Raw genomic sequence first — 13,318 nt, 5'->3', positions numbered from 1 at the left:
TCACTGAATCTGGAAACCATCATTTGAGCTGAACTGGATGGCCAGTGAGCCCCGGGGACCCTCCTGTCTCTGCCCATCTTGTGTTGGAGTTATGGCACTCGCGGTTACACTTGGCCTTTATGTGGGCACGGAGAGTTCGAACTCAGGTCCTCATGGTTGCATAGCAAGCACTTTACCCACTGAGCCATCTTCACAGCCTCTACCCAGAAGGATCCTAGCCAGCTTCAAGTCCTCAGAAAATGGGGTTTTGGAGGCTCCCTGTAGTCTTTTGTTTTGTTTAAGAAGGTATCTCATACAACGTAGGTCAGCCTCAAACTCAGCAGCTGAGGGTAACCTTGAACTCCTCCTCATTTTCCTGTCTCCTCGACCCAAGTGCTGGGAATATAAGCACACAGCCCTACTATGTTCTTAATGAGATGTTTTCTCAAGTTTTCTCCCCCTAGACCAGGCAGGATGCAAGGGCAGAAGCACACAGGTGGCTGAACTCACTTGGTACAGAAAATTGTGGGGGATGAGGGCAGGAAAAGACAGGAAGCTGGTGGTTCTAGTAAAGGATCAGATGAAGCGATGGTCCATGGGGTGAGGACAGGCTGAAAGGGAAGGGCCTGACAGGCAGCCACCATCTCTCCAGTCAGCCTTCCGAGATTCTTGAGCACTTTGATAGATTTGATAAGTCAAAGAAATCGGGATTTCATTTATTTTGCCCCATGTACAGAATGGGAGGCATATGCAACACTTCTTTATGTGGCGTGTGTTAATAAATATCGGCTGAGTGAAAAAAAGGAGGAAAAGTTTGAGAGCATCAAGGACAGAGCGTAAGCCTTGAGAGAAAACCGAGCATCATGTTGAGAGGAAAAATACCTCCTCCTCCCAATGTTTGCTGTGCTCTCCAGCTTTCCGTGATTTTTTTATGGGCAACTACCCACCTCCTAGCTGCAGGACCACCACTGTTATAAAGTTGGCATGCTGGGCCAAGACGAAGATCGGGAACAGCAGTGGAGAACATGTTATTAAAGGATAGTACGTCCAACTCTCTTAGCGTGCAGGTTCCAGCGAGGATCTGAACCAATGGAATTCCAGAAGCACACCACGCTCCAACAAGTGAGAACGGTGGTGGGTGGTAACATTCCACACGAGAACAGCACATAAAATTCATCCTGGCTCCATTGTGACTACCCACCTGCCTGCTACCAGGAACAATGAGCAGCGACTCTTTGGTAGATGCTAAAAATAAAGGGTACTACCAATGAGTGGCACTTTACATGCACAACCCTCAGGCAAGTTCTGGTTACCATGGCAAACCCCACTAACGACAGCAGAGGTGGGGTGCATGATGTATCAAGTAGCCAGGGTTCTGCCTTCCCACAGGAAAGCAGCTCTGTCTGCCAGCAGTACTGATCAGCTGCTGTAGCCCTCTCCATGAGGGAAGCCCAACCAACACTTGTGGGTCTTGGACATTCTCAGTTACAATTACTATTGGCCTGAAAGAGTGCCCCCCCCCACACACACACACACAAAATCTGGATGTTTACTTACTGGCATGCTGGTGTAATTGTCAAGAGTGGCTTTATTTTTAAAAGGATTTCTACACTGAGCACAGTGGGTCAGGTCTATAATCCTAGCTATTCACAAGGCTGAGGCAACGATCACTTGAGCAAGTGTTCAAGACCACCTTGGCCAATATGGTAAGACTCTGAGGAAGAGAGAGGGGTGGGAGGGAGGGAGGGAAGAAAAAAACAAAGAAACAAAGACTGAGGGAACCACAAAGGGGGTGAGGGCAGCTGCTTTCTTATCTGGCAAGGACTAGCCCAAAGCTTATGACAGAGGAACAACCTTTTAGCAAGACTCAAGGGAATAAGTTGTCTACCAACCTACAGATGAAGTCTATGTACTCACCCAAGGGGTCCACCATCTAGAAAGAGATGCAGGGGCCACAAAAACCAGAAAAGTTCCCTTGTGTAAGGAAAACCAGAGCTAAACAAAGACCTCTGGGACTCTTCTAAATCAATTCCATCTCCTAAGCCCAAGTTCTCAGCCATGTTCTACACAGAATCTCTGAGAAAGAGGAATAGCCCAGATCCCAATGCTCCCCACAGATTCTGAGGTTTCTAGTCCCTTTCCTACTCATAAACTCAGGACACTGATGCTCAACACCGTTGGTTATAAGGATTCAACCTGGTCATCTCTACTTTCCCTGTGAGGATTCAAGGAAGACAGTTTAACCCATCAAATCTCAAGATGGATCACAGAAAGTCTTGAGCCCAAAGGGAAGAGAAAGCAAAATTAACTTCTTGGCTTCTCAGGCTGAAGTCCTAGGCCAACTTCTCAGAGAAATTGAGAATCTGAGACTGAGATTTCTTCCCTATGTATTAGCCATCTGTGAGCAGGAAATGAACTTGTAGAAAGCCCAGAAGTCTGTAGGGACTGCCAGGATCCTGGGCCACTCCTGCTTCTCAGAGACTCCATGTAGAATCTGGCTTAGGAGACAAAGAGATGAAGATTCAAATTGAGAGGGTATGTGATCTCATGTCATCTAATCTTTCTGAGACTGTGTCCCTGATCTGAGAAATAGGGATCACTGAGGAGCTCAGTGTGTTCAACAGTTGACAATGTGCTAGGGGTGGGAAGCCAGCTCTGATGGGCATGAACTACTCTATGACAGGACTGTTATGAGTACTTAAGATACAGAAACAAAGCAAGATCTTTGCTTCAATGATGTTTGTATTCTAAGAGGTGATATTAAAAATAAGAAAATAAATCAAGGCTATATTTCAAACAGGAATCGTGTTATGGAGCCCCAGAAAGTTCCATTTTATAGCTTGTGACGATCTTAGGGTAAAAGCTTGGAAAATTGATGGGCCCCAGTGCATGATGGGAAAACTGCAATGTGTGATGGGACATGGTAGGTTCCAGAATTAAAAGGACAGCATGTTAGGCACAGAGGGAGGGGGAACAATGGGTGGTAGCAGTCACAGGAGATATGGGTCTGTCCAAGGGACACACATCATGTTGGAACCACAAAGAGCAATCCCCAGTCTTCAGCTAGGAAGTGACATGATTTGAACTGTGTTTTAAAAACTATCTTTTTAAATTTTATTATTTTATGTATGTGAATATTTGTCATATACATATGCATCTATGTCTGCATCTATGTCTGTGTACCATGTGCATGACTGGCACCCATGAGAGGCCAGAAGATGGCATCAATCACCAGGAACTAGAGTTACAGATGGTTGTGAGCTGCCATGTGGGGGCTGAGAACAGAATCCAGGTCCTCTGGAAGAGAAGCAAGTGTTCTTTACTGCTGAGCTACCTTTTCAAATCTTGAATTGTGCTTTTTAATGACCTAAAGGGAGCCAGATATGGTGGTGGGGTACACCTTTAATGTTAGCACTTGGGAAGCAAAGGTAGGTGGATCTCTGGGAGCTAGAGGCCAGCGTGGTCTACAAAGTGATTTCAGTCCAGCCAGAGCTACACAGTGGGAACTTGTATCAAAAAAATTAAAATAAAAATATAAATTTAAAAAGCTTAAAATATTTGAGTAGGTTAGAGGGAGAAAAGGATAAAGAGGAGGAACATGGGATTTTCAGGGCAGTGATAATACATTCCTATGCTATTATAATGGTGGATTCATGTCTTTACACATTTGCCAAATGATGATACCAAGAGAACACTAATGGAGAAGATAGACTATAGGTGATAACAATGTTTCTTAGTTCAACGTAACAAATACAACAGTCTAGTAGAGGATGTTGAGAATGGGGGAGATCATGTATGCATGAGGAAACCTATACTTTCCTCTTATTTTAGCTGTACATCTAAAACTACACCAGAAAAAAAAGACCCCAAACTCTTCAAATAAAACAAGCCCTCTGTGTGCTCTGAGGAGAAAGGACAAGGGTTCAAGAATGTTTTCAAGGTTTCAAGAATATATCCCAGGCCGGGCGGTGGTGGCGCACGCCTTTAATCCCAGCACTCGGGAGGCAGAGCCAGGCGGATCTCTGTGAGTTCGAGGCCAGCCTGGGCTACCAAGTGAGTTCCAGGAAAGGTGCAAAGCTACACAGAGAAACCCTGTCTCGGAAAAACCAAAAAAAAAAAAAAAAAAAAAAAAAAAAAAAAAAAAGAATGTATCCCAGTTGGACAAATACAATGGGAATCCAGGCGCTAAGCAGCAGTGACTTTGTGTGGCTTCTCTGGAGGTAGACACTAGAGGAAAAGCTGCCTTATGGTTTGGATGTAGGGTTGCTTAGAGGACAAGAAGGTCAAGAGTAGCTTCTAAACTCCGGGCACTGAGCTGTTGGTAGATGGTTGCATCACAATAGAAGGAGGAGAGAACTCCCTGGAAGAAGAAATACCCTCTTGGGTTTGATTTGTAATATCTGAAACTCACCCATATGGAGATGCAGGTGCTGCGCATGAGTGTGAGACTCATAGAGAAGTCCATGCTAATATTCCTTTGCTGATATCTGATCCAGCCCTTTCAGGTTTCCAACGGGGACTAAAGGCCAGTGGCTTTCCAGGAATCCTCCAGGGTAGGACTGCTGCGGAAGCCCGGTTTACAGGCTGAGTAGCCACGGGTTCTCACTGGTTCTCACTGGTTCTCAACCTCTTCAACGTGAAGATGCCATTGTTGGACTACTAGGCTGTGGTGTTGTATAAGCCGAATAAACACCCTTTTAGTATATTTTCATTCTATCAGTTCTGCTTCTCTAAAGAATCCTAAGACAATCTGGTTGTCACCAAATTTAATCTCCAATGTCCTTAGAAAAGACACAAAGTGGAATCATGCAATCATGAGAGGACATAGACACATAGACACACACACACACACACACACACACACACACACACACACACACGGAGATTGCCATGCGAGGACGGTGGCAGAGAATGGATGATACAGTCTTAAGGAATGTCAACAGTTACCAGAAGCTGGAAGAGGCGAGGCATCCCCCCCCCCAAGCGTTTGGAGGGAACACGGCCCTCCCAAAGAGCTCGATCTCAGACTTCTGACTCCCCAAACCACGAGAGAATGCATCTCTGTTGTTTTAAGCCACCACACTTGTGTTAATTTGCTTTGGCAGCCCTAAGAGCAACAAAAGGATACACCTCACTGGATTATTATGAATTGAATGAGTTTGAAATGTAGAAAGTCTCAAATAGTGCTTGCCAAATAGTGAACGTTAGCAGCATCTCAATTTTTACCATGCACTCAGCTTTGTGCCGGATCCAGAAGAGCAAGGGGGAATGACAGCTCATCTTAAGATATGTCATGCTTAAGGTAGGGCAGGTGAGGGACCAGACGGCAGACGAGCGTTTCAGGTTCCAGGCGTATCTCCCTGGTGCCCAACATGGCTGACTGCTGCCCCATGGCAGTCACCAATCAAGCAATCAATCAGCTTTACATCTGCTCAGGGTTTCCAAGACCAGCACCAGGTCCAGAGACAGGGTGAATGCAATCCTTTCCGGTACGTTCCTCTCTTCACGCCGTCTCACAGCCTGCTCTCATGAGAACCCATGCTGATGAGGACACTCAGAGCACATTTTCTGGGCACAGCTGTCTCTTCTTTTAGCCTAATGATACCGGGAACGATAATGACCAGGGCAGCGAAGGAGTAGAGAGTGGGTTGGGGCAACTGTGGGAGGAAGCCATGCCCATTTGGTATGCTGGGTGATTTGTAATAATATCTGCATGGCTGCGTTAGCCTTGAAAGTTAATTTCCTTACCAGGAGACCCATATAGCACAATCTAGTTTTACCCAAATCTCTATAAAATATACTGTGCCAAAGGGGGCAGGGGACAGGGTGTCGGGAATGGACTCAAACGCAGCTGAAATCAGACATTTTATAAGTGTCTATCGGCCAACACACACACACAGAGTTTATTGCCATCTTGTTTCATTAACCTTGGCTCCATTTTCAGCTTCATGGGTGCAGAAACAGCAATGCTGGAACACTTGGGAAGAGTTTGAGATTGCCTGTGTTCACCCATGAGCAAACCTGAGTCATATGATGAGCCACCTACCACTCACTCTACAGAGGGGTCAGGTTGCGAAGACACTTCTGGTGGCCGCATCACTGGAACTCTTCAAGGTGTTCAAGCATTATTGGGTGTTCAAACATGTTTTATGGCAGTCCAAGATATTACAGTTAACTCAAAAGGCATGTGTAACTGTGTCCAGGAAGGGCACGGTATAGAATATCAGAATTACAGTAATAACCCAGCATATTTAAACTGGATGAGCCAGGCTGGCCTTTGGTGAAGAGTTGAGAGTCGCCGTTTATTCTGTCTTCCTGCTGAGGAATTCCTACATCTCCTGGGGCAACTGTAGCCAGGCAGGTCCCCAGGAAGTCAAAGCTCCCAGGCTCCCTGTTCCCTCCCACCAGCTTCCTCCTGGTGCCCAGAAACCACCCCTTCGAAGAAGCCCAGCTCCCTGACTTCCTTTCCCTACTGAGAACACCAGCATCCAAAATTGCCCTCTTGCCCACCCTCCTCCCTGCTCAACTCCCACTGCCTTAGCGGGCAGGTGCCAGCCAGGAACTGACTTTGGATTTACACAGCACCAACTATGCCCCCACTCACAGTAGGAGTGCCCTTTGGCATGATCTGAATACCATCTTTATTTTTAGAAAAGCAGGATGGTCACTCTTCTGAGGTCAGAACAACAGGGGCCGCATGTTGTCGTTTGGATGGGTCGGTTGAGGAAACAGAATGAAACCAGTTCTTACAAAGTCAAGCACTAGAGGTGCCCCAGTGCTGATAAGAATGAGCCCAGGAACGAATCTGCTCACATCTATTTCCACTCCTGCAAACCACCTCAGAGGACCCTGTCTGAGGCATCATTCTGCAAAGGACAAAGAGGCCACAGAGGCCTCTGCCCAGAAAGCTGTTAAACCAGTACAGATGCTATCTGGGAAGGCCTCAATTTACTTCAACCTGAAGGCAAGGGAGTAGATTATCCTGCTCAAGGATTTGCCGAGTTTCCGATTCCTTTGTATCCTCCGGGAGGGACCTAGTCATTTCCAGCTGCTTCTGAGAAATCTTTCCACTTTCTTCCTGTTATTTTATCCAAAACTTAAAATGACCCTATGTGCAGAATAAGTCCACATTGTACATGGTGGCCCCCCCATCCCCGCTTCCCCAAACCTCCGTGTTTTCAGAGTACTTTTGAGTAATAGGAAAAGAAAATCACCTAAAAACAAACAACCCGAGGGAGATTTCATGGGCCAGATGTTCACTGCTGTCTGGTTTCACTAGACTGTGACAGAAAGAGTTAAGAATCTTAAGGTTTTTTTCTTTTTTTTAATTGTTGTTGCTTTTTAATTCTTTGCAAGTTTCTAACCAGTCACTTACTCATACTGTATTCAACTAGGTAGTAAAAGCATGGGACATCCAGTACCAGATGTGACAGGATGGAGTCAGGTGGAGAGGGTGCCATCTGACATCTGTGAGAGCAATGGCCCCCAGGTTGGTCTCTTCCCAGTGACACAGAGACTGAGCAGACAAATGTGCCTTGTCCACACACCTGCACCTTAGCAAGCTAGCTCCTTGGCCTTGTCACAGCACAAGGGGCCTCTGCAACCATTGAGTAGGGTCAGGCTATGACACACATGGTGTTCCCTCGAACAAATTTGTCATCAGTGTATAGAACCCTTCAATTCACGGTCAGACTGAATCACATGACCTTCCCCGGCTTCAAATGTCTATCTACCCGGATCAAACCCCACACTCCCCCATTTCGCCAATATGGAGGATTTTCAAGTTTTAAAGGTCACATCAATCTTTTTACATGCAACCAATGCATAAGCCCAAAGGACCACATGACCCAGGCATGAACGATCCTCATGGAGATCGAAGAATCAGAGAAAAAATTCTAGACTTCTATTTCCTTAAGAAGCACTCTTCACATTTCTACCCAAGTTAATTTAGGTCGGCATACATCTATTCAGTGTTTAGTAAAGAAAGTTAAGTGCCCTATTTATCCCCTTCTTCACTAGTAACTAAGAATATTTATTTCATCTTTCTGTGTGCAAACAAAGGCTCATTAATAAAACCGAGGTGGTACGATGCTTACTTCTTCACCCACCTCAGCAGGCTCAATCGCTTTGAACTGGACAAGAGTTCTCTGATAAAGCAAGGGTGTGTTGCAATTCTAGTTCCAGCTGGGGTCACTACTCTTCCTTTCCTGGGCCTCGGCTCTCTCAAAGACAGGAACTGGGAATGATGATGTATGGTCCCGCTCCAGATCACAGGGGCTGGGGGGCAGATGGTCCTGATGAGCCCAGACACTGGATCTTTGCTTAAGAGGGACACCAGAAGGTGGAGCCACGGCTGTAAGCCAACAGATAAAACCCAAAGGATTCCTTGGGGTAAGAACAGCACAGGCAGAGCAGAACAGTCCAAAGCTCTTCCTCCAACACTGAAGGGGAGCCTGCCTGGCCGAGCATTCTCTCACAATTCCATTCAGTGGGAATGGGAAGGACTTTGGTAAGAGATTTATTCTCTTCTCATCAAGCTGTTCCAAAGGGCCTGCTGCATACCAGGGATGGTCATCCGGGCCCTTGCTCACCTCAGCGCCTCTCCGTATCCCTCTGAAAAACAGCCGTGAAGTAGCTACTCTGAAATTCCAATGACCTGGCCATCAAGAAGTTCTCTGCATTGCCTAAATTCCAGCCAAGTCTCCTTCTCCAATTCTGGAATCCTCCTTCTCGCCCTTACCTGTCTCAGAGAGGACTGGGTTCACCTCCCAGGACTAGCAGAGGCACGGCAGCCTCTTCCTTCCAAGCCCCCAGCCTAAGGAGATGTCATACCAGCTCTCAGCAGATGGCTCCTGGATTACCAAGAAGACTTGAGTCCATGAGCCCCCTGGCTGTGGGGCTGTGGCCCGGTAGCCTCCTCTCTCCCGGGCTCTCCCAGCCTCCAACTTCACAGGAGGGCAGATGGCAGCCTTTTTCTTTCCCTGTACCTGTTCTTGATGTTCTCTAACCTCATCCCTCTCAAACACCCCGATTTTGACTTCTTCATTTTCTCCCACTTTTCTGCGGCTTGCCAACCGGGCCTGGGGAGGGGAAACGGGGGGCTCGCTCCTGAACACACCTCCCCTCAAGTCCCACCACCTTCTCCGAACACTCCACAGTGCGGCTGGCACTTGGTGCGCCTGTTCTCAGTCTCGGTCAGTGGCCAATCCTTTTCTTCCCTCTGGGCATCAGCTCCACTGCCTCTCCCCTCCCCCTCCACCCGCTTAGGTCTTACCTAGCTCTTTCTATGTCAAGCACATGCTGTGCTCAGCCTCCTACTTGGCACTCTGGGGACATTCCCGAAGACAGAAGAAAGTTTCCCAGAGGTTCAGCCTCTCCTTGGGTTTGGCTGTGACCTTTGGTGGGCTCCTCCTCTTTGGGAGAGTTTTTCCCCTTGTGGTTGATGTACCCAGGCCTGAAGCTACCTTTAGATGAGGAAGCTTCCTCCACCAAAGTATGATTCGTGTTCATATGTGATCTAGGTCAAGGGAGCGTCTATAGTCTTGTTCCCTTGCCAACCCACCAGGAGCTCCCTCCCGGGGTTTTAGAGACCCCAGAGTGCAATCAGCCTGGGGCAGTTCCCCCTCAACTCTTTGTCTAGCCTGAGGCCACTCTTCCAGGTCTCGTGTGTGCATAAGTATATAGTAAGGTCCTGGAGCAGGGGTTCGCAACCTTCCTAATGCCGGGAGCTTTTAATATATTTCATCATGCTGTGGTGACCCCCAGCTATAAAGTTATCTCATTGCTACTTCATAACTGCAATTTTGCTACTCTTATGAATTGTAATGCAAATGTCTGATGCAGGATATCTGATATCCAACCCCTGTGGGGGTTGCAACCCACAGGTTGAGAACCACCGTCTTAGAGAAACAGGGCGGCCTGATGAGCAGATCCTCAGGCTCTGCAGAGGGTGGGTAATGAAGAAAGCACCCTGAGATCTCCTGGAAGAATGGTGCACAGTCACAGAGGAGGCCCAGGAACTGGATCTTGATGAAGAAGAGCTTTGTCAGGACTGCCAGAGAAGAAAGGATATTCCAGAATCCACCACCAGGGAAAATGGTTTTGAAAGGCAGAGACAATAGCAGTTAAGAAAGACTATTCCTTGACTCATATGTGTGTCTGTCTGTCTGGTGTGCGTGCGCGTGCGCGTGCGCGTGCGCGTGCGTGTGCGTGTGTGTGTGTGTGTGTGTGTGTGTGTGTGCTGGGTAATGTGGCAAGAGAGACATCTAGGCAGACAGTTAAGTTTTGAACTGTTTGCCTCATAGGTCCCTAGAGCCTTGACAAGTTTTACAACAAACAGTGAGAAAAAGAAGGCTGGGGGCTGACTGGGTGGTTCAGTTGGTAAAGGTACTTCCACCTGAGTTTAGACCCTGGGACCCACGGTGAAAAGAAGAGAACGGTCTCCACAAAACTGCCTTCTTACTTCCACACACGAACCATGTCACACACTCACAGACACTCACCCCCACACGCCTACACACACATACACATGTACACAAAGTCTAGAAGGTTGCTGCTTTGTCAAGTGGTGAAAACCCAAACTCCCTAATTGAGCTCACCTACTTGCGCTTAGAGCCTGCGGGTGGCTTCTGTTTCTGCTTGCAAGATCCCACCCGTGCCCACACTTCAGCCCCACAGCTGATGACTCTTCTCTTCCTCACAAGCGTCCGTTCACCAGCTCAGGACCTCACCGCCTCCCCCACCATCGCACTGCGAGAATCTTTCCTTCAGGCTTGCCGCCTCTCCTCTCTCCCCATCTCAAGTCTTTCTGCGAGAGATTGCCCCAAAGCACATACCTGATCACAATAAGCCCTGCTCAGAAATCCCAAACATTTCCCAACTGTCCGGAAAATTAGAATCCTGGGGGTCAGAGCTCAGCCTCTTCTGCCATGGATGAATCTGAAGATGGGATGGACCTTTCGGCACACACCTCCTCGCCCAGGGGGTCCTTCATAAAGCTTTCAGAGCTCCACCATGAAAAGCGGCCTTTTTCTCCTCCACACCCCCAAGATGTTTCATTTGGAACACACTTGAATTATTCGTTTAATTATCCCTCCAACCCGTCACCCACTAAACATAGGGAACTCACTGTAGAGCAGAAGGGCACTAGCTTGCATCATCACTGTCCATCACTGTGGAGAGATGCCTCTCCTGCTACACGGAACTGATTCCCAGCAGGGACAGAGCCTCTCTCTCCTCCACATGCCCCCTGGAAGCTCTAGGCTCAGCAAACCACAGGTGCACCAAAATGATTGAAATGAATAGAGGAATTATCCTACATTTCCTTAAATAGTAAACTGCCATGAGTGCATCCAAAATCAATTTCAATGATAGATTGAAAGTGTGACTCAATATTTTTCCAGGCGCCTATTAACTATGCCAAGGGGGCGCATTTATACACTTCACATGGTTCTGATTCTTCTCCCAACACCTACCACCCCTCCACTCCTCCCTACCCCGTAACACGCCCCACAAGCTCACACCATGGGGTGGCTTTTATAGTAGCAGCAATTCCTGGCCCATCCTAATGGAAGAAGAAATTCGCATAGCCAGAACAACCACCCACAGCCAGGGGTGTGCTCTGAGATATTTTATTCCGCCTTCACAAGAGGCCCTCCCACACCGCACCTGCCAGCCTGTACCTACCTGGCTCCCACCCAGAAGTCACAGGCCAGAAAAGGCTGACCCAGTAAAAATAGTGAGGACCTAAAGCAACAAGCCAGGAGCATGGAGTGTGGCAGTGCATCCCCTCCCCAGGGGGTACCCTAGAGATCCAGGGGTGTGTCTCCTTGAGAAGCTCACTTTCTTTGGGCACTCAGCAACCACTTACCTATCCGGGAGCTTCATCATGACTTGTCCAGCAAAACACAAGGAAGGGGCAAGACCCAGCTCAGGCCTCCGACAATGCCCAACCTCTGGGATGCCCCGGTGTCTGGGTGTCTGTCTTTCCAGCGTCGGCCACCAGCACGTGCCAGACCTGGTGTGACTCCAGTGTTCCTTATCAAGAACTATGCGCAGAGCAGGGCAGCTGAGGGCTTCTGGCAAACTTCTGTCCGCGGTCCTGGATCCTTCCCCCACCTCCCAATTCCCCTCGTGTGTTTCACCGCGGGGGGAGACTTCAGGAGGAAACACTTTCTCTACTGCAACATCCCTCCTCTCTCTCTGGCAGATACCATTAACACCCCAAAGCTGTCCCTGCTTTTTATGCCTACTCTTTCTCGCGCCACTTAGTGGGCTGGGGGTTAGCAAGAGATGAAGCGCGGAAGGATGGCCTTTAAGACAGTAATTGATTTAAGGTATAGAGACCAGCCAGCACACTGGGGTAAGGGATCCTGACTGATTTTAGGCGTCCTAAGCAGTGCGCCTCTGGTAATCCCGCAGCCTCCGTCCCTCTCGGCCCAACCCTCTCCTTCACTGTGCCCCGCTTACGCTTACCTCCCGCCAGATGGAAGAGGAGTTTGTGCCACCTAACGTGGGGGACCCACTTGGGTGCCCTCACTCACCCCTGCGCTGGGACTAGGATTCCCGCACCCACCCGATCGATCGTCACTGAACTTTCTCCGGCGCACACCGTCTTGGGGTTACCTAGCTCCGCTCCCCCGCGAGCCCACCCGAAGCCTCCCCCACCACCCCACCCGGTCGCGGCCGCAGCGCCCCGGTCGCTTCACCTGCTCGTGGATCGGCGGAGGCTCGAGCCGGCTCCTGGCGCGTCCAGACCCAGGCGCCGCCCGGCGGTGCCCGCGCAGCTACCGCCGCCCCTGCCACACCGGTGCCGCCGCCGCCGCCGCCGCCGCGCCTGCCGGGAGCTGCCTCGCCGCAGGGGTTCGCCGGTTACGGCGGGAGGCGCGATCCCGAGCGTCTTCCGATCGGCCCGGCGCTTGGAGGGCGCCCGCAGCAGCCGCCTCGCCGCGTCCCGCTGCCGGCTGCCCGCCGCCCGCCGCCAGCACGCACTGGCACTGGGAGTGAGCTGCTCGCTGCGCGGCGCCAGGGATGCTCCGAGCCTCCAGGATGGGCGGGGATTCCTCCCCACTGCTGGATTCGAGGGGCGGGAACTACCTTCCCGGAGTGACAGGCCCAGGGGGCGGGGATTCCCCTGCAGGAATGACAAGGTGGGCGGGGATTCCCCCCAGAGCGAGAGCCCCTGGGCGGGCAGGGCGGCTCTCCCGGGGAACCAGCAGCAGTCCTGGTGCGCCCGCTTCCTGGGGATCCTGGGAGGAACCGATCCAGGGAGACTGCGGCTCAGAATTGCCATGCAAGCAGGGTTTGGGGCGCCATCTAGGTGGAAGAATGAGAGCTAGGA

General features: G+C 49.6%; 1 protein-coding gene across 2 annotated transcripts in view; it reads right to left on the bottom strand.

Moving 5' to 3' along the window:
- Pdzd2 (PDZ domain containing 2) overlaps positions 1-13,013 on the bottom strand; it is a 381,914-nt gene extending 368,901 nt beyond the window's left edge. The window contains exon 1 of one of the 2 annotated variants that reach the window (XM_028884407.2): positions 12,687-13,013. The gene's annotated coding sequence lies outside the window, so the exon portion shown is untranslated. The remainder of the gene's footprint in view (positions 1-12,686) is intronic. The other variant, XM_028884405.2, reaches the window with a different exon arrangement.
- Positions 13,014-13,318: the final 305 nt, after the last annotated feature.

Source organism: Peromyscus leucopus, chromosome 11 (genome assembly GCF_004664715.2).
Source record: "Peromyscus leucopus breed LL Stock chromosome 11, UCI_PerLeu_2.1, whole genome shotgun sequence".
Lineage (NCBI taxonomy): Eukaryota > Metazoa > Chordata > Mammalia > Rodentia > Cricetidae > Peromyscus > Peromyscus leucopus.
The sequence above is the reverse complement of the archived record's forward strand: the minus strand, read 5'-3'. Positions and strand labels throughout refer to the sequence as shown.